Genomic DNA, 24,161 nt, shown 5'->3' with positions numbered 1-24,161 from the left:
GCAGTCAGTTCCCAAAGGAGACTGCTCATAAAATACTCAAGCAACCCATCATAAAATAGTGCTCAAATGTGTGGGACCCATACCAAAGAGAACCAATAGGGATAGTAAACACCCACAAAGAAGGTTTGCTTGATCCACAGAAGAGCAACATGGAGACAACGAAAAACCTGAACTGTCAACAGCTGAAGATAGATGACAAGCATCCCAGAGAAGCCTTACAAAGTTTAATGAATTGGTATGAAGTAACGCGTGTAAGAATACATTGCAACCCAAGTAATGTTCATACAAGGTGTACAAAGGGACTATAGGCTAATGACAGTGAACAGAGAGGCATTTAAGCAGTCCTCCTTCCTGCATTCTATACATGGATGGAACAAGCAGAAACTTAAATATGTGGTACAATGAGGAAGTCTGCTTGCCACACACTTTACAATGGTTTCTGGAGGATAAGTGCCCCAAATGTGTTACCAACATCTCATTATGATATTGAACTCGCACACACATTTTGCAGCATACATGAAGTAGGGTAGATTATGGCTTCACCAACAAAATAAGGGATCCCAGACTGCTAACGTTGCTGAACTTCGAAATTATGAAGGTTTGTAATAAGTCTTCAATTCTTTATAAATACTTACATTCAAATAAATTTTTATTGTTCTGTTACAGTTATTGAATTTCCCTCATTTTCTGTGTTACTGATGTGCCTATATCATTTGAAGCTATTAAGTGAAATGAATAATTTCTGCTTTATCAATATATTTCTACTGGGGTAGCTAAAACACCTTTACAGACTTTGGGGATAGAGTTCTCATATCAAAATACAGAAAATAGTCAATATAAATTAATGTCCTAAATACTTAGTTGTTTTAGTTATTAACCAGTAACCACCAATTCCTTAAAAAATCCAACTCCCATATTGAAATAGCTTCAAACATTTGATTACTTTACAAATAAGGTAATGTGTCAAATATTTGACATTAAGTATGTAAGCAAGAAAAAGTTTACAAAAGGTCTGAAACTGTACTTAAGTAAAGTTTGTTGGAAGTCATTCAGTGCTCCGATTTTCAAACAATGAATGAATAAAGTCTGGGTGTTTGCACATTGTCAGTTATGTTGTCTCAAAGCAAACATACAGTTTCTAACTGTAGCACCTGTCTTACTGTGTTAAACTTTTAACATATGATTATACTTCTTAATGACTAGACTGTGACAGCACCTTCAATTTCTTATAATTACCCCTGGAAGCTGCTGCAACTGGTACCAGATTCCAGAATAGTTGCTTAGTAATACAGATGATAATATCTCGTTTATAGATGAGGCAGCATCTGGAGAAGATGGTATAGAACATTTCCATAGCCAAAATTTTTGGAATTATGAAAAACCTTATTGTAAAATGTAGGCTAGCTATCAAGAAATACTAAAATGTGTGGACTGAAATTTTAAGTAATTGTCTGGTAGGTCCATCCATTTTGCAGGTGCTGTCTATAAGGACACTTTTCAGAATATTATATCCTCGGGAAGCTCTTCACTACGGAAAAAACATCACATCTAATTTAAAACTTTCCCAAATTTGTTATAACATATGCCCTGAGAAATAATAAAAAGCTTGCTGTTTATGCATTATGGGCTCCAGCACATTTCAACTGCACTGTTCCAAATTCACTGTTTGTTTCAGTGTAGGGTATGGAGGAATAATTCCAGGGCCTGCAAGTTCTCTTAATCTCAGTCCTTTGGATTATTATCGCTGGGATCACTTACACTAATTGGTTTATGGAATTAGGCAAAATCAAACAATGAACATTCCTGGATGGAATAACAATATGGAAAGGACAGGCTGTTAACTCACCACACAGAGAAGGCAACGAGTCAAATACATGCCCAATGAAATAGACTGCCAAAATATTAAGCTTCGAATAAAGTCCTGAAATAGATAAAACACACACACACACACACACACACACACACACACACACACACGTGCAAGTGGCTATCCCTGGGCGCCGGAGCACAAGTGCAAAGTGTGTGATAGTTTTCTATTTCAGAAGACAAGGACACTATCAGAAGGCTTAATATTTTAACAGTATTTTTCATTGTGTGTGTCTGCAACTCAACATTTCCTCTATGTGGTGAGTAGCAGTCTATCCTTTCATATTGTGGTTTAAGCAGCTGACATTACAAATGCAGATGCCTGCAAACCATTCAACAACATTCAAAGGTGTTTGAAAAAGATTAACAGTCCTAGACCAAATGAAAATTAGTTTCTGACTTGAGAACAGACTGATAAGACACATATACAAGTAAAAGTGGCATTACCCTTTTCTCTCTACAGGTGGGTCTCTCACATGCTGGGGTGTGAGTGACCCATATTTGTTAACCTTTCCCAGTCTGTCCCTCTCTCCTACCCCACGAAGAAACAGTTCTGAAAGCTAGGATAGTGTGTTACGTTTACCTTTAAATGTATCTGTCAGCAGTATTTCACATTTCACCTCCTCCGGTTTAAGTAATGGTCAGCAATTCTGTCCATGATTTATCAGTTCCCTCAACTAAATTTTCCGGGGAAGCAATGTATTTATTTCTTAAGTATGTAGATTTCCTGTGATTTTTACTACGTTCATTCATTGCATGTGTACTACATTCATTCATTGCATGTGTAAGCACAAACAGTGCAGAGCAGTTAAACAACAATGAACTTCTTATACAGCCAACAGATATACAGTTTCTAACAGCTGTTAATATCTCGACTTGTTTTAACCTTGATCATGTGACATAACTCTTCACTTGCTCGTAACACACATGATGAGACATTAGTTCACATGAAAACCGTCAGCTCTAAGAACGACAAGCAAAACATGTTGTCAAATCACCATGCTGCCATTAGCGGGTGGGCTTATGAACTATCAGCAACCATGTCGATGGTAACACGGTCGTTTGCATAAGTTATTGTGCTCGTTGGACACTGAAATCTGGTCCTTAACTGTGAAATAATTTGGACAGATGGATAAATGAATGTAAGTCAGATTACTTTCGTTGAGTAAACAAAAAATCTACATATTATCCTGTGTTCAAATTTCACTTACAAATCTTCATGCCATTTTAACATCTGGATAAATGCATTCATACTAATGAATTTGTTCTTTAATTCTGTCTGTTATCATAGATAGCCTTCTCATTTTGCAACCCCTTATTTTATCAACATCAAAATTTTCTATGTTGGCACTTTTAGTTCTAAAAATTTGTTTGCAGAACATAATTTCCTTCTAATGAACAATGCCAATCATGTTCTCTTGTTTCAAATACTTTTTTTTTATACCTGAAGCATAGCTGCCCATTGACACAATAATGTTCCTCCAAGTAATGAACTCCACTTGCCCTAGGTTTGAGCGCTGTTGAAATAATGTCTGAACTTGGTTCCTATATTAATAACAACGGTGGTACTGGCTTTGGTGGCAGGCATATTGGATCAAATTGTAAATGTAAGTATTAACTGCTCTATATTCTGATCCATCATGCTGAATTATCTCATTTAGATGCTACAATTTTCGATGCCTTTTTCCCTTGAGCTAAACAATGAATCTGCTTATGCTTGACGTTCTGTTGCATAAATGCTCTTCTCAAGGAAACCTGTAGCTACATAAAACACAGCTACTTTTCCTAAACTAAGTTTGTAATAACTGAACGAAAAGTATATGAAGAAGCAGATGGTAGCTACGAAGGCCTTGCTATTGAGACTTTTTCTGAATTGAAGTTCATCAGGAGTGAGTAAAATTCATTACCTTATCTGAGACTTGCTTTACTCTCCAACTCATCTACTCACACATTTAAATTTGCAGGTTCAAAACATTATTACTTTCTGAAGATTGCATTTCTTGTGCTGGTAGAAAAGCTAGTACATTTAAATCAGCACATATCCTGCATTAGTACAGAAAAGTGTCAGTAACAGTCTGAAAATGATTTACTAATTATCTTCACAATTACAGCTTCAATATACGTATGTAACAATCATATGATTTTTACAAGTTACCATGCTCCTTCAGCATCAAAATTCAAACTCAAAGCAGTGGTTCATCAAGAACAGATACTGCTTGGAATAATTTCAGTGGAAAAGCACCCCATTTAAGAAATCAGTCATTCCAGTTTCCAAGAGAGGTCATAGTACAGATTCAAAAACCTACCACACACATTACTTATACAGACAAGGCTGGACAAAAATATAGAAAAACAGTGGGGACTGCATGCTTGAATATAAATGCAGATGCTAGCAAAGTCTATGCTGATGCTGTTGTTTTTTTTTTTTTTTTTTTTTTTTACCACGAATGACACCTGTGTACTGTCCTCAAGTGTTGCTCATGGTCAGTGGTGAGCACAATACATTGGAACTCAGTGAATTTGAATGTGAGCATACTGTTGGCGCTCATTATGTGGGTGCTTTCACAATTCAAGCATCTACAGTGTTTCTACAGAACTCTTATCCAAGATTTATATTGCATAGAAGGACAGCAAGAAACATCATCTGCTACGTCACAACGTGGATGAATGTGTGTGTCAAGTGATAGTGATAGACTGTCACTTGGGGGGAGGGGGGGGGGGGGGGGCGCGCAACCCCATAAGTAGAGAAATTTCATGGCGGGCTGGAACTCTAAAACAACATCAGTACTGCAAATAGCCATAACAGGAAAACGATGACGAAGCCATAAAACTTGGTCTAGGAACGATGGAAGAAAATCATTTAACCAGACGAGTCTAAAATTCACACAGTTTCCAACTTCTGCCTGAGTTTACGCCCCAAGAGTGAAACATGGAGGGTGTTTTGTGATAATTTGACCATTTTGTCTTCAGGCTCATCCCATGGTACAATGACAATAGTGACACTATTTTCCTAAACAGTAGTGCCGCAGTTCACACGATCCAGGACTGATTTTGTGATCATGAGGATAAGTTGTTGGTTCTCCCCTGGCCGCCACTGTCACTAGGTCTCAATATTAACGAGCCTTTGTGGTCTACTTTAGAGAGAAGGGTGCGTGATCGCTATCAACCTCTATCCTATGGCAGCGGTTTTGGATACCAACAGTTTTCCTAATAATATCAGACCTGACAATGTGTTGCGATTGTGGTGTTTCCATATTTCTATGCATTGAGTGTAAAATTCAGAAACACTGTAAACTTATTATGACATTTTCACAGAATGAACAACTCTTCCGTAAGGACCAGCACAGATTAAAAATATGTCTAGCCACGCTGAAAGAGATACATTATTGAGTAGATGACGAATGATGATTTTAGCGGCACACTGCACACTCTCTTGAGCCGATTGCTTTAGTTATGCAAATGTTCACTTTTTCCCCATGTTACTAAACTTATCAAACAGTGCTGAATTACATAACACACTGGAGTACCATATGAAGAGACTTAGGCAGAATACACAACTCCTTGAACAGCTTTGAACAATAAGTACATATGATTATTCCATCTACGTATATTGAAGGTGATCTCTGCTATCAGCTGCAGTGACACATTATGCGAAATCAGCAGCGGTGGAATTTGAACCCAAGATCTGCTTAGTATGCAGGTGTGTTAACAACTGCAACACCCGGGACACAGTGCTATCGCAACTGCGCAGACCATCTCCGCATGCATCACAGCCAATCAACATTCTCACTGAGTGCCACCTATCCTTAATCCCTGCCCATTTTACTCCCATTCGCTACTCTGAGATTCCCACATGAGGTCAAATGTATTGTTCATCTGCACTGAATAAGGTGGACCCATTGCCCAGCTAGGCGTACCAATTGTATGACTGCATGGTGTCTGTTCTTTCGGCATGTCCAAAAGAACAGACACCAAACATTCGTAAGACTATTCAATCTTTGGATCTTGTTACAGAAAATTAATAATACTGTGGATGGCAGGTACAGCACAATTTAGAATTTGATCACATTGGGTAAAAAGGAAAGTCATCCTTCTCCCAATTGCCATCTTGGATAATGAAAACAAAATCATATGCAGCCTTTAAATCACTTTTGAGACTTGTATATTCCTGCATTGACAGAGAGGACAAAATCTTATTTGATGAAGAGTTCTCCATGATGCTAAAGCTTCTTATTTCATTTTGAGCAACATTTTTAAGCCTGTTCAAAAAAACTGTCCACTGGTGCAACTTTGGTTATCAGCTAATCAACTTCAACTTCTGTCTCTCTCTCTCTCTCTCTCTCTCTCTCTCTCTCTCTCTCTATTCACCATGCTACTACAAAAATGGTTCAAATGGCTCTGAGCACTATGGGACTCAACTTCTGAGGTCATTAGTCCCCTAGAACTTAGAACTAGTTAAACCTAACTAACCTATGGACATCACACACATCCATGCTTGAGGCAGGATTCGAACCTGCGACCGTAGCGGTCTCGCTGTTCAGGACTGCAGCGCCTAGAGCCGCACGGCCACTTCGGCCGGCCCATGCTACTACAGAATTACCCTTTAGTGACAATTTTTTCCATGCTACATACATGAATGGGACAGGAAGAAACCTCAATGACCGGTACAGTGGTATGTACCCTCTTCCATACGCTTCACAGTGGTTTGCAGAGTATAGATGTAGATATTTTGATACTGTGCTTCACATTGATCTAAGTACATGATGATCCTCTGTACATGCACATAATTTTTGATGAAGTGAATAAGACATGAAATTATTAATTCAAACCTCTAGATATTATTTACTCAACTTAAAAGTAAGTTGTAGACTGCTTGCCTGCCATACTGGACATATACAAAAGACTGGACATATGCAAAATTACTGCTATAGGACTAATGCAAGGGCTTTCCAAGAGTTCTACACTATTTCTGTGATTTCCTCTTCAGTAATTGCAGTATCATAGCTCATATTACCTCACATAAGTTTTTCATCAAGTTCAGTTACACAAGTATGGATTATTTTACTTGAACTTACTGCAACATTTAACAAGTCTCAGAGAGAAGGGTACATATGGTGATAAATGCTGTTGCAAAAGGCACTTGTAAATATGCCCATGGAGAAAAAAAAAGTTGTCACATAGGCTGAACATTTTCTACAAAAATGTTTAATTCCCAACCCATGTTGCACAAATCTGTATTTTCACTGTTGGATTAGGCCAATGATGCGCAAAAGCAAATAGAGCATTATGGGTACAGTGATACGATTTGTAGGTTTTGAGACATGTAGAATTCAAAGTAACTATTGTTGATAGTCTGGATATTATAACCTTAGAAAATTAAATGTTTGTTTCATAGCGACATAATAGACGGTGAAAATAAGGATTTATCTGAACTGTACAAATTACTGGCATACACAGAACATCAAATCAAATAGCATCAATTACACAAACTGTCATATACCAACAATTCAGTAACCAGAGACAAATGTGTGTGGGATACTATGAAATGAGACAGTGGTCCAAAGAGTAATACTCTGTTAAGTGAATGAAAATATCATTAATGATCAACTACATAGAGTGAATCTAATATTAGTAATGATACTCTTGGGCTCTTTTCAATAAGTCATCTCTTAATGAGTTCTCAGGTTGGAAAAAGACGAGGTATATGAACTCCTATACGGCCATGTTTAATTAACCAATGCTGTGTTCAAATCAGCCTTCACACAGATTAATTTTAGAAAGTGCTGTGCACATACTTGTTTGCAATGTAGAGCAAATGTTGGCAGTATATTTCCATGTCATGGTGAAGAAAGCCAATGGAAGATCAGTTAAGTGGTACCCAATACACAGCAGGCAGTTAAATATGTCTTCATCTCACTAACATACAACTTGATCTTATTTTGTGGATGGCTTTTTCTTCACATTCACTTATGCTGTCAAGTGACATTTCTGTTTTGCACTGAGCCATTTCTTCATTTTATGGTCTTGTTACTTACTGGCATTTCTTTTACTGGTGCATAAAGTACTTTCGCTCCACCTGTGTTGAAATAATAATACTGATTTTGTCCCAAAGACAGAATCTACATCGTGGTGACAGCACAATCTGCGGCATTGCTTGCAGGCCTATTATATAAACAGAACTGCGTTATATATTTTCGGCCTCCATGAGCTCGCTTTGTTGCCTGGTTTGTACGTATGAGCAGAGCTTTGGGAGTGAGATAGGTTACATAAGTAGAGTGGTGAGTGAGAGAGAGTAATTTATACAAACATGAGCTGAAATGTAGTATAATAGTAATCATACTAGCTACTTCTATCTGTTAATTTATTTCTTCGAGCTTTCCAAGTCCTTAAAATTTCTTTTTCACAATGGGACCTACAGAACAAGATGTCTAGATCAATGTACAAAAATTAAAGACACAGCTCACAGAGATTTAATATTCTCTCTAGTGATACAAACAGTTTACTAATTGCAGAAATAACAATATTTTCCAACTGGACTGTTATCAAATATAATTTAATCATAATTGCAATTTTGGCGTATTTGCCAAAAACGAGATCTCTCTCTCTCTCAGTGAAGTACGTAACATTTACAACATCGAATTCACTTGTTGATGGAGGTCTAATTACCCAAGAACTTTCAGCATTGCAGTGCGTCAGCAATTGTAAGTATCGAAATAATTAGGAAAAATCAGCCTTGATTGCACAGGTAGTTTGTGCAATCGAGGCGGATTTTTCATAATTATTTCTAACTACTCACATACAGCTTCATCCTTGTCTGCATAATTTCAGTGCATCTTCAGAAAGACAGGTCCCTTTAGATTTTTGTTGGTAAATAAATAGCCTACTTGTCAACCATTATACAGTACAAATAACAATAATTATTGAAATATATTCTGAAGAAAGCAGAATACTAAGGAACTGGAAATCCTTTCAGTAATAATGATATTAATTAAACAGGCATTCCATTTATGCCAAGAATCTCTATAAGAAATGATTCTAAAACTAACCAGAAGCATTATTTTCACTTGTTTTACTTTTCTCATTTCGCTCTTTCATCCCTAAAAACAAAATGTTTGGTACAGCATAAACGTTAAAAGAACTGTGGTGATAAAGCAGATCCCATTTTAAGAGAAGTAACTGTTTTTGTCATGCAGTAGAATCTACAGCTATTTGGTTGACTAAAGTATTTTAATTAGCAGCAAAAAATTTAATTTGCAGCAATACAGACTACAATTAGTCATTTCAAGTGAACAGTGGGAGCACAAATACTTTTTTCCATCAACAGTTCACTTGGAACAATGTTTCTTCATTTACAGCATCCAAGAAACAGAAGGCAGAAAAAATGGTAGAAAACTTGATGCAATAGAAAGTAAAGCACACTATGCATCCATTAAAATTAATAATGTGAAGCAGGAATGAAGAACAAGCAACTGAACACACTTCACTTATGTAATACCTGCCTTTTGACAGACCATTCACTGAATATGTTCCTTTCAAGTACCAAATACCTTCTACCAAAGTATCAACAGATACAAGCACCCACATTCAACTAGCAACAGTTTTACAACGAGCACAGCACAACAAAATTTGAAAGGCTTAAAAATAATATTACATCTTTACACAAAAGCACCAGTTTTTCTAAACTTTTAGCACAATATTTAAACAGAAAAACTGTTAAATTTGAGTCTCAATAGCCATCCCACAAAAGCAGAAATTCTGACAGACTACATTTTATAAATTAGACAACACAGGCTGAACAAAAACAGGTAGCTTGAGCAATAGATCTGTTGTTAATTCTTCAGACACTTTGAGATTCAGCTGCAAATAGCTAAGTCTCAAGCTAATTTATTTACATCTGACTCAAAACAGAGTCATACCCAAACACTTTATACTGGACTAATTCAATGTATTAGCCCAAATATAAATACAAACTAGTATTATTACTCAATGAAAAAACATCATTTCTGACACATAGTGTAATGTAGGGAAGTAAACAAGTAGCAAATGCAATATCATCTTTAAGAATAGATTAACTGTAAACTTTGTACATTACTGCTTAAGTCTATCTCATATTTGAGTAAATATCTGAACAAAGTAAACTTGTGTACAGAATAGCTGAGTCACAAGTCTATATGGCCAAGGAAACCACACTGAACCAATTAACGGTACATAACACAACCTGTGGCCCAAACCAGTTAACATATATAAGCAAAACCATACACACGGCTGAGGTTAATGGGTGATTTCTGATGACGTCTTCTGAGGTGTTATCACTTGAACGCGCTCTTACCTTTTTACAGAAGCAAACGCTCCATACTGAGCTGGTACACTGCGATTACCAGCATTCCACAATGAAAATGAGGAAACACTATAAAGTTTCCTACTGTCTTCGTAGTTTACCATTTTCGCAACTTTCGTTGTACCGATTACTACACTTGTCGAAGTTACGAGTAAACTTTCAACACAACACAAAATTAACAAAACTGTAGTCTTCACATTTCTGAAAATAATACTATTACATTATAAAACATGACCTCTTTTTTTTTTTCACTCGTCTAAAAAAACACCCCGGCGTGAGTGCACTTTCCTTCTACGTTCAAGTTGTGAACTTTTAACTGACCTTACCTTGTCCTACAACACGTAGACACAATCAAAATAATCTTGTGTATTTTCTCAACTTCAAAACAATTAGAAAAGAGAAGCCAGTCTCAATTTATGTTAGCATCTTAAGAGTCCAGCAAAACCATGAGACATTGGCTTCCCTTACAAGCTAATCCATTGGTCGATCACTTGTACCCACAATACAACGCAGCGTGTAATAAACAAAAGATTTCATAACAGTTCAAACCCGGCGAAGCCTAAACAATATCTTTGAATGATCTGGCATCGTGTCGATAAAATAACCCTATTTACAAATTCCTGAGAATAATGCTTCATAATGCAAGATCTAAAGAGAAGAATGCAACTTTCTGTTAGTGGTTCAATGTTCTTTTCGTTTGAATTAATTTCCATTTTTCAGATGCTATTGCTTTTTGTTATTTATCCTTCGTGTGCGTTATTGTCGTCTGCCATTGAGTGTAAAATGTTACATATAATAAACTCTGTACAACCAAATTTATAATAGAGCTTCATTTACTGCACCCGATTACGTTTCTGTTAAGGAGTGCCATTTTGCAAAGGACTGCAAAAACAAAGCGAAGAGAGACATGAAAAGCTGTAATTATAGTAAAAAAAGGGTCATTTGAAGTCAGAATGCAGGCTATTGAAGGAAGGCAAAAAGCCTCCGGATGTAAGTACCTTTACGCGTTTGAGTCAAGAAGTTGACGTAGAAGATTATCGGTTCATGGATACAGGTGCTAGCGAGCATATTTCCAATAAGAGCAAATTATTCAAGAGACTGAACAGTGTGCAAAGCTCAATGACAGTTTCTGTGGATGACGGTAAACTTCCTGATCTGGTTGCGCGTAGTAATGTGGAACAGGGTTAAATATATCAAAACAGTGGGGTGCTTTTTATGCCCGAACTGAAGTTCAGTTTGTTTTCGACAGGAACTGCATTGGACAAAAGTATGTGAATTATTGACCCTTAAAAGTGAATTTCGTGCACTATCCACTTGTGTCAATAAAATGTATCGTATGTTGTTTTCTCTAAATGGAACACAATCAGAACTGCCAATGATTACTCTCACTCTGCGACTGACAGTAATGACAATATTTACATTTCTTTTGTGAACATTCATAGTTGTCCGGTAAATTTGTCTCAACATGTCGAAAAGTTGAGTGCTATGCATAAAAACTTGTCCCATCAGAACATTATACTTGTGAGAGAGATCTTTTTATGTAAATGAGTGTACTCTGTTGACAACTTTGTCTCTGTGAAGTGTGTTTGGTGCCTTTCACCCATGAGTTCATAAAGAGCTAATGCCTCACTTGAACTGGTTCACGCAGTGTGTGGACCGATTAAGTCGCATTCGCTTGGAGGAGGGAGATATTTTTTGCTTTTGAAGAATGACAAGCATTCTTTATGAGACAGAAGTTTAGAATTAAAGATTTGATCAGGAACTTTATTGCAAAAGCCGAGGGAGAAACTGGTCTGAAAAATTAAAGTTCTAAGGAGCGATAATGGACTGGAGTTTATGAATACTGATTTAAGTACATTTGTGAGTGAAAATGACATAACTCATCAAAGAAGCACTGTGTACACATCACAGCAAAATGTAAGAGCTGAGAGAGAAATGCGTACGTTGGTTGAAGCTGATCGTTCAGTGCTCTCAGGATTGTCCAGGCATTTCTCTGCTGAAATATACTGTATAACAGAGCTACTTATGTAATAAATCAAACTGGTCTGAACGCTGGTAAAATTCCTTTTCAAGCTTTTCATGGCAGAGAATTACCCTTAGAAGATTTGAATATATTTGGGGTTCATGTATCTGTCCTTGTGCCCAAAGAAGAGAGACTGATACTTTTTGTTTTCATCTTCTGAGTAGTTTGATCGGCTTGCCACGAATTCCTCTTATGTGGCAACCTCTTCATCTCAGAGTAGCACTTGCAACCTACATCCTCGATTATTTGCTGGATGTATTCCAATCTCCACAGTTTCTGCTCTCTACAGCTGCCTCTAGTACCACGGAAGTCATTTCCTGGAGTCTTAACAGATGTCGTATCATCCTTTCCCTTCTCCTTGTCAGTGTCTTCCACAAATCCCTTTCCTCTCCGATTCTGTGTAGAACCTCCTTATTCCTTACCTTATCAGTCCATGTAATTTTCAACATTCGTGTGTAGCATCACATCTCAAATGCTTCGATTCTCTTCTGTTCCCGTTTTCCCACAGTCCATATTTCAATACCATACAATGTTGTGCTCCAGATGTACAGTCTCAGAAATTTATTCTTCAAATTAAGGCCTGTGTTTGATATTAATAGACTTTTCTTGGCCTGGAATGCCATCCTTGCCAGTGCTACTCCGCTTAGGATGTTCTCCTTGCTCCATCTGTTATTGGTTATTCTGCCTATGTAGCAGAATTCCTTAACTCCATCTACTTTGTAACCATCAATCCTGATGTTAAGTTTCTCGCTATTCTCATTTCTGCTACTTCTTGTTACTTTTGTCTTTCTTCGATTTACTCTCAATCCATACTATGTACTCACTAGATTGTTCATTCCATTCAGCATATCACGTAATTCTTCTTCAGTTTTACTCAGGATAGCAATGTCATTACTGAATCGTATCATTGATATCCTTTCACATTGAATTTTAATTTTACTCTAAAATCTTTCTTTTATTTCCATCACTGCTTCTTCGGTGTATGTATTGAACAGTAGGGGGAAAGACTACGTACCTGTCTTACACCCTTTTTAATCCGAGCGCATCCTTCTTGATTGTCCACTCTTATTGTTCCCCATTGGCTCTTGTACATATCGTATATTATCTGCCTCTCCCTTAAGGTTGCCCCTATTTTTCTAAAACAAAAAAATTCCCAACATCTTGCACCATTTTACATTGTCGAATGGTTTTTCCGGGTTGATAAATCCTATGAACGCGTCTTGATTTTTCTTTAGTCTTGCTTCCCTTACCAGCCACAAGGTCATAATTGCTACTCAGGTGTCTTTACCTCTTCTAAAGCCAAAATGATCGTCATCCAGCACATCCTCAATTTTCTTTTCTATTCTTCTGTATATTATTCTAGTCAGCAACTTGGATAAATGAGCTGTTGAGTTGATTGTGCGATAATTCTCGCACTTGTCAGTTCTTGCAGACTTCGTAATTCTGTGGATGATATTTTCCGAAAGTCAGATGGTTTGTCGTGAGACTCACACATTCTACACACCAACGTGAATAGTCGTTTCGTTGCTATTTCTCCAAATGATTATAAAAATTCTGATGGAATGTTATCTATCCCTTCTGTCTTATTTTACCTCAAGCCCTCCAAAGTTCTCTTAAATTCTGATTCTAATATTGGACCACCTATCTCTTCTAAAGCCACTCCTGTTTCTTCTTCTATCACATCAGACAAATGTTCTGCATCATAGAGGCCTTCAATGTACTATTTCCACCTATCCGCTCTCTCCTCTGCATTTAACAGTGGAACTCCCGTTGCACTCTTAATGTCACCACCGTTGCTTTTAATGTCACCAAAGGTTGTTTTGACTTTCCTGTATGCTGAGTCTGTCCTCCCGACAATCATATATTTTCAATGTCTTCACATTTTTCCTGCAGTCATTTCGTCTTAGCTTCCCTGCACTTCCTATTTGTTTCATTCCTCAGCGACTTGTATTTCTGTATTCCTGATTTTCCCAGAACATGTTTGTACTTCCTCCTTTCATCAATCAACTGAATATTTCTTCTGTTACCCATGGTTTCTTCGCAGCTACCTTATTTGTACCCATATTTTTCGTTCCAACTAATGAGATTGCCCTTTTTAAAGATGTCCATTCCTCTTCAACTGTACTGCCAACTGAGCTATTCCTTATTGCTATACATGCAGCCTTAGAGAACTTCAAGTGTGTCTTGTCATCCCGTGGGACTTCTGTATCCCACTTCTTTGCATGTTGATTCTTCCTGACTAATCTCTTGAATTTCTGCCTACTCTTCATCACTACTACATTTAGAACTGAGTCTATTTCTGTTCCTGTGTGCACATTACTACCCAGTATCTGATTTCGGAATCTTTGTATGACTGTGATGTAATCTAACTGAAATATTCCCGTGTCACACGGTCTTTTCCAAGTATATACCTCCTCGTCTTGTGATTCTTGAACGAACTTTTCGCTATTACTAACTGAAATTTATTACAGAATTCAATTAGTCTTTCTCCTCTCTCATTCGTTGTCCCAAGCCCATATTCTACTGCAATATTTTCTTCTACTTCTTCCCCTGCAACTGCATTCCGGTCCCCCATGACTATTAGATTTTCATCTCGCTTTATAATATCCTCATACACTTTCTCTATCTCTTCATCTTCAGCATGGGATGTCTGCATGTATACCTGAATTATACCTGAACTATCGTTGTCGGTATCGGTTAGCTGTCGATTCTGATAAGAACAGTCCTATCACTGAACTGTTCACCTCCCCCTTGACAGCCCTCCTCCCCCTAGCAGATCCAAATTGCTGCTATTCCGCTATTCCAGAATCTTTTGCCAATGGAAAGATCATCATTGCACTTTTTCAATTACAGGCCACATCTCCTGTGGATGTACGTTATGTGTCTTTGACATGGTGGTTTCCATTGCCTTCTGCATCCTCATGCCGTTGATCATTGCCGATTCTTCCGCCTTTAGGGGCAGTTTCCCATCCCAAGGGCAGGAGAGTACCCTTAGCCTCTGCTTGCTCCTCCACCCCCTTTGACAAGGCTGTTGGTAGGATGAAACTAGACCTTAAAAACAAGAAACGTTTATTTATGCGTTATGATAAAGATATGAAGGGGTATAGAATATAAATACCTTTCAGAAAGAAAGTTGAGATATATCGAGATGTAGTTTTCTTGTTGCCAGCATTATCTGAAAAGGAGATGATATATGATGTTCCTGTAACAGGATTAGATATGATTTGTTGTCATGATGAGAACATAGATAAAATTTCAGAATCAGAGGGTCAGAAAGATTGAGGTTGTGGAAAAAATAGATTACAGATTAGAGAAGAACAAGAAATCAGTGGAGACAGAGAAAACAAAGGTTTTTTTTTTTTTTTTTTTGGAAGCTGCAGTGAAAATGAAGATGACGAGGATGAGACGATGTGCAATCTGAGACCCAGGAGGTATATTCAACAGCTGAATTACTTGGAGGATTGCACTAGCATCTACACTGAAGAGCTGTAATGATGCTGAAAATTGGAAAGATATCATAGCAAGAGCGCTGCAAGCCCTGGAAAATAATACATGGGCTTATGTATGTAAGTGAACTGATTCTAATATTCTGAGCTGATTTTTAGGCGAAAAAGAGACGAGAAACGTACTGTTGTTTCTTATAATGCTTACCTTGTAGCTAAAGGTTTCCAACAAAGATTTACTTATTCAGAAATATACTTCAGTGAGGCATTTTCTGGTTTTTTGTAATGAGAATAACTTTCCCATCTGTCAATTGGATGTTTGTAGTGCTTTTCTACATGGAAAGATAATTGGAGTGGGGACACTTTTATGATAAATTACGTACTGGATGCTTCAGTAAAATTAATTGTAAAGTTTATAAACCAAGAAAGATCTGTGTGGTTTAAAGGACTCACACTAGAAGTGGAATGTTAAACTTCAGACAATAATAACTGGCTAAGGATTTGTAAGAAGTGATTTTGAGTATTGCTTGTATATAAAGACAGAAAATAATCACAAAATATGCTAACTGATGATTTGCTGATGGCTTCAAATTCCCAGAGTGAAACTGATGATTTAAAGCTGTTATTAAGTGATAACCTTAAAATGAGCATTTAAATCCGATTAGGAGGTATTTGTGAATTATTATTGTTCAAAATTAAAGGGAGGATAGTATTACTATTTGCAAAGTATGTATTTCGAAAAAAGGTTGAATGTTATTGATATGCTTGAAAGTAATTCTGTTTCAACTTGTGTGGAGGAAAATTTTGATCACATTTTGTAAAAGAGAGAAAAATCTGAAAATGAATGTATTGAGAAAAGATATAGAAAATTGTTAGAGTGACTGATGTATGCCATGTTAGGTTGCAGACCAGATATTTATGTAGCACTAAGTAATCTAAGCAGGTACCAGTCATGTGCAAGTCTGGATTTGTGGAATGCTTTGAAACATGTATTGTATTATATTAAAAAAACTCTAAAACTGAGTCTGTTATGGATAAAATTTGTACTGATCCCATAACTAGTTATGTTCACTTTGGTTGGGCTGGCGATAGGGTAGATAGAAATTCTTTTCAAAGATTAGGGTTGCAGTGTTTCATGTTGTTGCTGTTGTGGTCTTCAGTCATGAGACTGGTTTGATGCAGCTCTCCATGCTACTCTATCCTGTGCAAGCTTCTTCATCTCCCAGTACATACTGCAACCTACATCCTTCTGAATCTGCTTAGTGTATTCATCTCTTGGTCTCCTTTTACGATTTTTACCCTCCACGCTGCCCTCCAATGCTAAATTTGTGATCCCTTGATGCCTCAGAACATGTAGTACCAACCGGTCCCTTCTTGTCAAGTTGTGCCACAAACTTCTCTTCTCCCCAATTCTCTTCAATACCTCCTCATTAGTTATGTGATCTACCCAACTAATCTTCAGCATTCTTCTGTAGCACCACATTTCAAAAGCTTCTATTCTCTTCTTGTCCAAACTATTAATCGTCCATATTTCACTTCCATACATGGCTACACTCCATACAAATACTTTCACAATCGACTTCCTGACACTTAAATCTATACTCTATGTTAACAAATTTCTCTTCTTTAGAAACACTTTCCTTGCCATTGCCAGTCTACATTTTATATCCTCTCTACTTCGACCATAATCAGTTATTTTGCTCCCCAAATAGCAAACCTCCTTTACTACTTTAAGTGTCTCATTTCCTCATCTAATTCCCTCAGCATCACCCGACTTAATTCTTCTACATTCCATTATCCTCATTTTGCTTTTGTTGATGTTCATCTTATACCCTCCTTTCAAGACACTGTCCATTCTGGTCAAGTGCTCTTCCAAGCCCTTTGCTGTCTCTGACAGAATTACAATGTCATTGGCGAACCTCAAAGTTTTTATTTCTTCTCCATGGATTTTAATACCTACTCCGAATTTTTCTTTTGTTTCCTTTACTTCTTGCTCAATATACAGATTGAATAACATCGGGGAGAGGCTACAACCCCGTCTCACTCCCTTCCCAACCACTGCTTCCCTTTCGCGTCCCTCGACTCTTATAACTGTCATCTGGTTTTTGTACAGATTATAAATTGCCTTTCGCTCCCTGTATTTTACCCCTGCCACATTTAGAATTTGAAAGAGAGTATTCCAGTCAACATTGTCAAAAGCTTTCTCTAAGTCTACAAATGCTAGAAACGTAGATTTGCCTTTCCTTAATCTTTCTTCTAAGATAAGTCGTAAGGTCAGTATTGCCTCACGTGTTACAACATTTCTATGGAATCCAAACTGATCTTCCCCGAGGTCGGCTTCTACTAGTTTTCCATTCGTCAGTAGAGAATTCGCGTTAGTATTTTGCAGCTGTGACTTATTAAACTGTTAATTCGGTAATTTTCGCATCTGCCAACACCTGTTTTCTTTGGGATTGGAATTATTATATTCTTCTTGAAGTCTGAGGGTATTTCGCCTGTCTCATACATCTTGCTCAGCAGATGGTAAAGTTTTGTCAGGACTGGCTCTCCCAACGCTGTCAGTAGTTCTAATGGAATATTATCTACTCCCACGGCCTTATTTCGACTCAGGTCTTTCAGTGCTCTGTCAAACTCTTCACGCAGAATCATATCTCCCATTTCATCTTCATCTACATTCTCTTCCATTTCCACAATATTCTCCTCAAGTGCATCGCCCTTGTATAGACCCTCTATATACTACTTCCACATTTCTGCTTTCCCTTCTTTGCTTAGAACTTGGTTTCCATCTGAGCTCTTGATATTCATACAAGTAGTTCTCTTTTCTCCAAAGGTCTCTTTAATTTTTCAGTAGGCAGTATCTAATTTACCCCTAGTGACATAAGCCTCCGCATCCTTACGTTTGTACTCTAGCCATCCCTGCTTAGCCATTTTGTACTTCCTGTCAATCTCATTTTTGAGACATTTGTATTCCTTTTTGCCTGCTTCATTTTCTGCATTTTTATATTTTCTCCTTTTATCAGTTAAATTCAATATTTCTTTTGTTACCCAAGATTTCTACCAGCCTTCGTCTTCTTACCTACTTGATTCCCTGCTGCCTTCACTACTTCATCCCTCAGAGCTACCCATTCTTCTTCTACTGTATTTCTTTCCCCGATTCCTGTCAATTGTTCCCTTATGCTCTCCCTGAAACTCTGTACAATTCTGGTTTAGCCAGTTTATCCAGGTCCCATCTCCTTGAATTCCCACCTTTCTGCAGTTTCTTCAGTTTTAATGTACAGTTCATAACCAATAGATTGTGGTCAGAGTACACATCTGCCCCTGGAAATGTCTTACAATTTGAAACCTGGTTCCTAAATCTCTGTCTTACCATTATATAAGCTATCTGATACCTTCTAGCATCTCCAGGATTCTTCCATGTGTACAACCTTCTTTTATGATTCTTAAACCAAGTGTTAGCTATGATTAAGTTATGCCCTGTGCAAAATTCTACCAGACGGCTTAGCCCCAATCGATATTCACCTACTATGTTTCCTTCTCTCCCTTTTCCTACTCTCGAATTCCAGTCACCCATGAATATTAAATTTTCGTCTCTCTTCACTACCTGAATAATTTCTTTTATCTCATCATACATTTCATCAATTTATTCATCATGTGCAGAGCTAGTTGACATGTAAACTTGTACTACTGTAGTAGGCATAGGATTCTTGTCTATCTTGGCCACAATAATGCGTTCACTATGCTGTTTGTAGTAGCTTACCCGCACTCCTATTTTTTTTATTCATTATTAAACCTACTCCTGCATTACCCCTGTTTGATTTTGTATTTATAACCCTGTATTCACCTGACTAAAAGTATTGTTCCTCCTGCCATCGAACTTCACTAATTCCCACTATATCTAACTTTAACCCATCCATTTCCCTTTTTAAATTTTCTAACCTATCTGCCTGATTAAGGGATCAGACATTCCACGCTCCGACCCGTAGAACGCCAGTTTTCTTTCTCCTGATAATGACGTCCTCCTGAGTAGCCCCTCCCGGAGACCCAAATGGGGGACTATTTTACCTCCGGAATATTTTACCCATGAGGACGCCATCATCATTTAACCATACAGTAAAGCTGCATGCCCTTGGGAAAAATTACAGCTATAGTTTCCCCTTGCTTTCAGCCGTTTGCAGTACCAGCACGGCAAGGCAGTTTTGGTTAATGTTACAAGGGCAGATCAGTCAATCATCCAGACTGTTGCCCCTGCAACTACTGAAAAGGCTGCTGCCCCTCTTCAGGAATCACACGTTTGTCTGGCCTCTCAACAGATACCCCTTCATTGTGGTTGCACCTACGGTACAGCCATCTGTATCGCTGAGGCATGCAAGCCATGCTTCATAGGCATCTGAGAAGTAAGTCACTGTGTCTCTGTTATCAACAGAATCAGAATTTGTAGCTTTAAGCATGGCAACTAGTGAAGCCTGTTAGCTCAGTAACTTGTGTTATAGTGTTCCTGGCAGTAAAAAAGTCAAAAAGCTGTTGTACTTTTTATAGAAAATATGTGTGTAATAAGCCTTTTCAAGAACCCACAGTTCCATCATAAACTAAAACATTAGATGTCAAAATTTTCTTTGTGTGGGAGAAAGTTTTTGCTAAGACAGTTCTGTCACAGCACATTAGCGAGAATGAGCAACAAGCTGATGTTCTGACAAAGCCACCAGGTACAATAAAATTTTAAAAATGGAGAGCCTCATTAGGATTTAGTCAAATCTCGTAATTTCTGTAACACTGATAATTAACATTGAAGTAGGGTGTGGTGGTAAAATGTTAATGTTCTTTTGGTTTGTGTTAACTTCCATTTTCCAGACATTTTTATTTTTTGTTGTTTATCCTGTGTGTATGTTATCATCATCTACCACTGAGTGTAAGCTGTTACATATTTAAATAAACGCTGCACAAACAGACTTATAATAGACCTTCATTTAGTGCACCTGATTACACTTTCACATTACATCGTGAATCTACTAATGAGTAAGCTTCCTTAAACCGCTTTCAGAAACTACTTTTGCAAATTCTTTGACATGGAAACACCCCAGAAAGCTGACTAATTGACCTCCACAGGTTCTTGCAAGTTTCATGAACTTGCAGAAGTAACTTTTGTAAACTAGTGTAAAGAGTTCCTTGAGGCTTGCTGCGATGACTTGCTGAACTTGCCTGTCGCTGGAAGTTTTTTGTGAAACCCGCAGAGGTTTTGTGTGTATAATACGAAATCAGTGTTGAAAGACATGTGGACTAGTATAAAAGCACTATTGTTAATTCGGAGAGTCTAATGCTTTCTTGTATTGTGGAACACAATGTAATCGAATTTCAAAAATAGGATTAAGAAACAGGATGTTCCAGAAAACATTCATCAGAAATTGAAACAACAGTTGCAGAATTACATAAAAATTCACAATTTGTGGATTCAATATAACCAGGAAATTAATAAATTTATTTATTTATTCCATTCGAACCTGTTCCCTATAATTTAAACACAGAGGGTATTGATTCTTACTCAAATTATGCAATACACATTGTTACCTCCTACACAATATTACTTCCCATCACTGTAACTGTTTCTTCTATAAGTAATAATAACAATTTAGAATATTATATCTACTATAAATGAAAACTACACGCACTACCAAATATAACTATGTGTACTACTACTACAATATTGCCAGTTCTTGTTCGTCACATTTCACAATGAACTCCATTACCCCTGGTCTGTAGGAATGCCCTACTGGTTCTTTTTGTGCTGAGGAGGGCATTGTGGTTGCATATGCCCCTTTCATTGTTTGTTGACACCCCTGTTATGAAAGAGCATTTTTATTGCCTATAAGAAGTGCAGCCACATGCTGGCCCACACCAACCCAGTTCTAGTTTCTTTGATGGCGAGACATGGCCCACAGCTGTATTTCTCTCTTGTGTTGTTACAATTGCCGTGCTAGAAGTGTTGGTATTTCTTCGGCTGCACCTCTTGACTTCAGATGCCTTCACTGCTTCGCTTTTTGATCTTCTGTCACAACCTCTTGTAGTGCAGTAGACAGGGGTTGATTGATAAGATAAAGCACTATCCTAGCCTTTCTTGAAATAGTCATTCTGTCTCACAATGGAATGTCTCCTAGCAATTAATCTTCAGCCAATTCAGTTGTTGCCGACCAGTATCAACAACATTAACGTACAGCAGACATCCCCAGATACTATGTTCTGGCATACCTTTTTCACCACAGGCACACTCGGAGGTTTGTCTTCTGCCAATTCGATGTCAGTAGGTGGAGTAGGCCCATGAGCGGTCAAGAAGTGTGTGAGGCCTCTTGAGGAATTCAGGCGCTTCATTCCCAGTCTCTGTTTTAAATTTGAAGGAAAACCATAACTGTGCCTCTCTGTTTGGGCATCATCCCATTATTTCTGCCATATGCAGAAGATCTGATTGTGAATTTGGTGCTTGCTTGTGGCTCATATTCCAATTAAATTCAGCACTTCAGGACACTGTTCTTTCTTCTGCCAATGCCTCGCCACTTTTTCCCTGTACATGAGATCAGGTGGAAATATTCCAAGTATTACTTGCAATGCCTCAACTGTCGCAGTGCAAAAAACTTCAGTCACCTGAAGAAGTATTCCATGCTGCACCCTGTTAACTATCTATGCTGGAGCTATGAACAAAAGTATGTGCACACAAGCTCTCACGTCGTATCCCACAATCATAGTCAAAATAGTGTTATGATATGTTCTTATGCTTTGCAGTGGTAACTTGTCATTGTAATTGGTCAGACTAATAATTTTGTTCACCTTCTTCTGGTTTTCTTGTTCGTTTGTTCAACACTATAACTTTATGGTTTGTTCAAGAAGACGCCTAAGTATCTGGTGACTGACTTCTCCTTATGGACTTGTCAGTCAATTTCATGACTGAGCCTCTTAAAAATCTGTATTGTCATTCTACTCTCCCTTCTGATGAAACAAAGTAATCTGCGAATTCATTTAGCACTTCCTTGAAGGACTGTAGACATTATGCATGTTTAGGAGTTCCATTATGGTACATTTGTTTCTGTCCACCTTTTTCTGCCATTGTCTTTGTGTTTGTAAATCTTGAAAATCAAATATGACAAGAGGGGCCTAAAGAGAATTACTATTCTCTCTGTTACTAAAACATTGTGGTAAGCGAAAATTATTTTGATAATTTGCCTCATTTTTTCTGGGTTTAGAAGAAATAATGTTCGTAATACTCGAAAATGTATGCATATAAGTCCTAGAAAGTTATTTGACACATTTCCCGCTCTAGAGAACAAATAATAAAATCCCCGATTTTGCATTGGTTCCTCTCTAAAATGGTAGGACTCCATAATATATTTTAAGAGCAAATGTGACATCAGCAATAATGATGTATGGCGTCCAAACAGTTCTATTGTTTAACTTTCGAGAAACTTACATATTCAAAGTATTAGAATCAAGATATTCTGACAATTTACAATTATTAACAACTCCACCATCAGATACTCTACCATTACTATTTACATCGAAGTATAGTTCTCCTTAGTCAAATGTTATCAGTGCTACTTGCACAATATTATTGGTGACTTTATAATTAAAGAAGTCACTGCCTTCTTTCCTGGAAGACTGTATGACTACATGTTATCCCTGCATAGTATCAATACAGTTTGGAAAATCGCTCTATTTTCAAAGCCATTAGGAATCCATAGACATTTTTCTTCTGTTGAAGATACTCAAAAACGTAAAAAAATACAATAATATCTGAAATTTATCCCTTTGAAGATTATGATGTTTGTTTTGGGTATCAGAAAACACAAAGCAGGAAAATGAATCAGACAAATTCTCTTCTGGATGATGCACACATTAACTCCTGGGCAAACTAAACGAGGGAAATACCAATGGTATTGTTTGCAGGGCAACTGAAGCTATGCAGAAGCCTTGTGATGAGTACTAGGTGTTTGGGAATTATGTGGCATCAGAGCTACATTCATTATCGCAGTCATCAAGCAAAGTAAAAAGTAAAATGCATTACACATCAAGGAGTTTTGAAGTTTGTTTCTGCAGATGATGACGATGAATCTGCATTCTGCTCTTTGTGGATTCAGATGAAATATATTTCTTGTGTACAACGTCCAATGAATTTTTAATTTCTTTGATACCATTGAAATGTGTCACCCACAAGGTAATTATTTTGTACATTGTCTTCTTTTCGAATTATGAAATAAGTTACGAAATATCAAAATACTGAACTTCGAATACTCTCTTTTCAAACATTGAGGTATAGCCACACAGCCATCCATAACAATACATGGAGCACATCTGGACTTGGGAAAGATACATAAGCAAGCTGAAACAGTTACTAAATATAAGTCAGTTAACTAAGTACAAATGTGGTTATGGACAATAAATATTGCTGTTCTTTTATATTTAAATATTTTATCCTCTTACCTACAGGTAAAAATCGCTAAGTAATTAAAAG

The 24,161-nt window shown here is 37.4% G+C and overlaps 1 protein-coding gene across 5 annotated transcripts in view; it reads right to left on the bottom strand.

The window, feature by feature from the left end:
• Positions 1–10,699, bottom strand: part of LOC124605197 (zinc finger CCCH domain-containing protein 18-like) — a 128,978-nt gene extending 118,279 nt beyond the window's left edge. For 4 of the 5 annotated variants that reach the window (XM_047136726.1, XM_047136729.1, XM_047136728.1 and 1 more), the window contains exon 1: positions 10,531–10,699. The gene's annotated coding sequence lies outside the window, so the exon portion shown is untranslated. Of the gene's footprint in view, positions 1–10,195 lie in introns of all 5 variants that reach the window. The other variant, XM_047136727.1, reaches the window with a different exon arrangement.
• Between the last annotated feature and the right edge of the window lie 13,462 nt (positions 10,700–24,161).

The sequence above is a fragment of the Schistocerca americana genome, chromosome 3 (assembly GCF_021461395.2).
Source record: "Schistocerca americana isolate TAMUIC-IGC-003095 chromosome 3, iqSchAmer2.1, whole genome shotgun sequence".
Taxonomy (NCBI): domain Eukaryota; kingdom Metazoa; phylum Arthropoda; class Insecta; order Orthoptera; family Acrididae; genus Schistocerca; species Schistocerca americana.
The sequence above is the reverse complement of the archived record's forward strand: the minus strand, read 5'-3'. Positions and strand labels throughout refer to the sequence as shown.